Source organism: Coptis chinensis, chromosome 4, assembly GCF_015680905.1.
Source record: "Coptis chinensis isolate HL-2020 chromosome 4, ASM1568090v1, whole genome shotgun sequence".
Classification (NCBI taxonomy): domain Eukaryota; kingdom Viridiplantae; phylum Streptophyta; class Magnoliopsida; order Ranunculales; family Ranunculaceae; genus Coptis; species Coptis chinensis.
This window is the reverse complement of record NC_141459.1, coordinates 18,582,565-18,586,936: the sequence shown is the minus strand read 5'-3', so window position 1 is coordinate 18,586,936 and position 4,372 is coordinate 18,582,565. Positions and strand designations below refer to the sequence as shown.

The following is a 4,372-nucleotide window of genomic DNA, read 5'->3' as shown; positions in this document are numbered from 1 at the left end:
GAAGAGAAGAAGAATATGTGTGTGTTACTGTTTCTGTGAAGTGGGATGATGGGTTTATAATAATCACGATTTACATTTTACGTCTCTCTTTCGTAAAAAGGGTTGAATCTGTTGGTTTATGGAGACAGCAGGCAGGGACGATTTCGGCTCTCTACTCGAAGTTCTATCTCTCTCGCCTCAGATATGATCCCCCCTATATAGACAGCCGGTGTTTATATAGAGGTATGATCCGGTTACCAGATGGGAGAAGGAAACCTCTCAAAGTCGGTTTCACAAAACCAACTCAAAGTAGAACTCTAGCTAGTCGAAACTTGCTGCAAAAGTAAAAAACCAGTTTAGAGAATTGATAATCCACTACCCACTAGCCCAGCCCGAGCGCGATGCGGCTCGGTGCGGGTGGCTTTGGGTGAGTCCTCCCTCCTAACACAAAAGCCTTTGTACCCTAAGGGCACGCCCTTATGCTAGAGGTTCACCTCATATACCTCATTTGCTAGTGGTGGTTCACCAATGTGGGACTAAACAACACACAAGTGTTTTGAAATACACTTGGAGATTCCAACATTTCTTTCCCTGCTGGTTTTTTTTTCTAAAAAATAAAGAGAGAGAGAAAAAGATTAAACATATTTGAATTGGCTGTCCAAAATGAAAACTGACAACCGCTTTCTCAAATGGCAGGATTCGTCTGCCTGAGCCTGTGCAACCCAATCAGTATCACCCAAAAAGAAACAGTATAAATGCAACTTTTAGAGTTTGGGTTTCCCAATAATTGATGAAACTTTTATTTAATTTTTATTCAGAAAGATGATACAATAATTTCTTCAGTGTTTTCTTGAGATTTTTTAAAGCGATACTAATAAGAAAGTGAGAAACAACCAATAATAATGAAAGACCCCAATACGACAGGCACCACTGTTGTGACTGTAGGGGGATTATTTCTTTCCGTGGAGTTGGAATGACTTGAAGAACCGTGAGAATCACGAGCTGAAGAATCTGGGAACCTCAGCATACCGTTTCCTGGATGAAAAGAACTGCGAAATCTCTTTAAACTGTGTGGTATTGTTCCACTGAACTCCTTTTTTGTTAAATCAAGTGTCTCCAAGTGCGTGAGCATGTTAAGCTCACTAGGTAACTATTATTTCCCAAGTTCAGTGTCCTTAGGGACTGGTAGTAACCTATAGATTTGGTTAGCGGTCCCGTAATGTTGTTACAAGAAACATCAAGTATCGGTAACGGAAAAGATCGATCTGGACCTACGAATTCACCAAGAGAAGGTAACTCCCCAGTTAAATAGTTGTGCGAAAGGTTGATTGACCGTTCACATTAAATAGGAAATGGTGAACGATCGTGGAATAGCTCCTGTGAACTGGTTGTTACTCAAGTCCAATTCGACCACCACACGGAGAAGTAAGACTGGCAGAGCACCTGTAAAGGGACACAAATATTAGCAAGCTTATTTATGGTGCTGATAAGCCTGATATCCAAATAGCAAGAAACATGCCTGTACCACATATCGAGTTAGTAGTACTGTAGTAGTACTCTAAAATTCCTGACTCCCATTTAATATCCACTGATGCCCGTCTTTGTTGAGCAATAATTAGGTACACTTGCTCAGTTGCTGGTCAATTCCACATGTAAAAAAACTAGCACTTGCAGTCTTGCAGATTAAGTACAACTGACAAACTAATTCAAAAAAAAAAAAAAAAAAAAAATAATAATAATAATAATAATAATCCACCAAAATCCACAGAAGGCAGATAAAATAGAACGATCTTTCAAAGAATTAATTCAAAGCATTCAGTATCCCGCTACTTAAAACAAGTAAAGACTTTTGAGTGCAGTTCTAATTTCATTTTGTTGAATTAGGTTTTGTTAGGGCTTTCTTCATATAGATTAAATAAATTGGTAAGAGTACTCAAATGGTAATAATGAAATTTTGCTTCGGAGACAAAATATAGTGGCAAGGCAAAATAAAATTGGTTTCTTGCAGGCGTAATCTAGTTCAATCAAAGGGGCGTAAGAGCTTCTAGCTAAAATGATTGTGTACTCTTCTCTTTATAGGAGAGGTTGCACGTTCGAATTCCACCAAATATTGGTTGGGATTTCTTCCTTGTATAATTATGTGATGGGTCTTTGGGCCAGGTGAGCCTTCGGGCTAAAGACATGGTGTTGCTACGATAGGTGGGCCGAGGAAGCGAAAATAAGTCTTCTTGACAAGGTGGAGGTAGTTGGGTCTACTCAAAGTGGCGCTTTCGGACTAAAGACATGGTGTTGCTACGATAGATGGCCGAGGAGCGAAAACAAGTCTTCATGATAAGGTGGAGACGGTTGGGTCTACTTAAAGTGGCGCATCGGCGAGAGCATTCGGGCTAGGTTCCCTTCGGGGCTGATAAGCCATTCGGGCAATATAAGCCTTTAGGCTAGGGTCCTTCAATGTATCCGGTGTGAGCGAGTTTGTCTTTACTCTCGAAATATTTAAAAATAAAAATATGTGTAATTATTCTAAAATGGTGATCTTGGACACACCCATAAAAACACTCTCGTACCCCCGAACTTTAAAATAAATAAATTAAATAATTTTAAACACATTTAGATTCCTAATTTTTTTTATTAGGTGTACTCAAGACAAAACAAGTCATTTATTTAATATACATCGTGGGACTCCATACATACTAAACCCTAGATACTCTACGTTCTTCACTTGTAATTGAAAAAGAACGTGTTCATCTTCTTCTTGTTCTTTGTGTTAATCAAAAGAAAAAAGTGCTCTTAATTTCTTCTTTCGATCAAAAGAACGAGTACCCAAAAAACGTATTGTTATTTTTCTTTAGTTTAATCATTTTGCCCTTATTGAAAATACCCAAAATTAATTTGGAAAATGTTATTGGATTGTAGCAGTTATTGGGGTATATCAAAAACTTAAGTTAGTTATAGGTACGGGAGTGTTTTTATAAGTGCGTCCAAAATCACCCTTCTAAAAGCGGTACAGTGAATAATACAATGAAGGTTGACATGAGATGGTACCACTGATCGTAGATTCAATTTCGTTAAACCAATGTTAATAATCAAAAGCTTGCTTATTCGATTTATTGCCCATTTAGTTTAAAACTTAATCTATAAAAAAAAAGTTTAAAACTTAGCGAGTGGGTCGGCGTTAGCATCAAATTTATTGTTACTATTCAGACGGTATATGTTAGTCAACCACTAATTGGTAGACATTTGCTCTTTGAAATGGGTTTACTTAATGTTACGTATGTATTATAGCAAAGAAGAAGGCATTTTATAGATTAAACATTTAGCTGACTATCCTGTCGATAACTATTAAAAATAGGAACAAATTCCAGTTTTCGATTCTCTGCACCAAATGCTAATTTCATAGTAAAAAGTAGGACCGTATGCTTAATAATCCTAACATAAATGTTATGTTAATTCTAAGCAAGTGGGTTGGGACGACTGAGTACTGACTGGACACGTATGTGCCGAGCTTAATTTCTCTAACATATAGGCCGAGCTATCCCAACGCCATCTTAGAAAAGATTCTATCCTAAAATAAATATATGTACTTTCCTATTTGTTGCTATAGATTTTATGAAATTAAAAATAAATATTTACCTGAGAACCTATTCGAACTGAGGTCCAAGGACTCTAAACTCCGGTGCGGCTACTCCAAGGAATGGCTGTCCACTCAGCTGGTTCCTAGCAATGCTTAAACTCCTAAGCATTCTCAACCCAGTAAGTGCGCTCAAGTTTACCTCCCCCACCAAACCCAGACCTTCCAGTGTGACCCCAATTACTGAGTAGTTCCCATGGTTAGGGCATCACCAATGGGGCCTGGATACGGGCCTCTATCTCCAGATTTAACGGACTTTAGCAAAAAACTGTTTCCAACGCAGCCCCTAAATGGACCTCCAATTTAACCATCCTGGATATTTGTCTTCATTTCTACACATGTTTATAAAAGAACCTGAAGCCCAAAACTTTGCACATGACTTCGGTTAAGTCAGCACGTGACTTCACTTTTGATTTTTCAGTCTTCTTTCACATGTTATAAAGGAGCAGTCATCTTCTCCGTTGGAACACCCATGATATAGAGTTTTAGGTCCTCCTTATTGACCTCCAAAACGCTGACGTGGCCCTCCAAAATGCTGACGTGGTCCTGGGTTTTAAAGGCCTGCATTGGTGATGCCCTTACAATCGATTCCGTGCCAACTGTATGGACATCGAGTGAAGTTCCCAACCCAAGTATCAAATACTTGAGGGGCGTTTTGGATGTCTTGTTGAAATGCCAAGAGACATCCAATGTCTGATTCCCCCTCCTTTACAAGAATTGAACCACTAAATCAAAGGGTGAACAACAAAAATAAAAATACAATAA

At 38.5% G+C, this 4,372-nt stretch overlaps 1 long non-coding RNA gene across 2 annotated transcripts; it reads right to left on the bottom strand.

The window, feature by feature from the left end:
* Positions 1-766: 766 nt before the first annotated feature.
* On the bottom strand, positions 767-3,804 carry LOC147502353 (uncharacterized). Of its 2 annotated transcripts, XR_015221672.1 has the most exons (3): positions 3,610-3,804; positions 1,499-1,680; positions 767-1,422 (listed from the first exon to the last, which is right to left on the bottom strand). It is a non-coding gene; the product is annotated as an uncharacterized LOC147502353 (long non-coding RNA). The 2 variants fall into 2 exon arrangements; XR_015221671.1 differs by having other exon boundaries at positions 1,499-3,804.
* Positions 3,805-4,372: the final 568 nt, after the last annotated feature.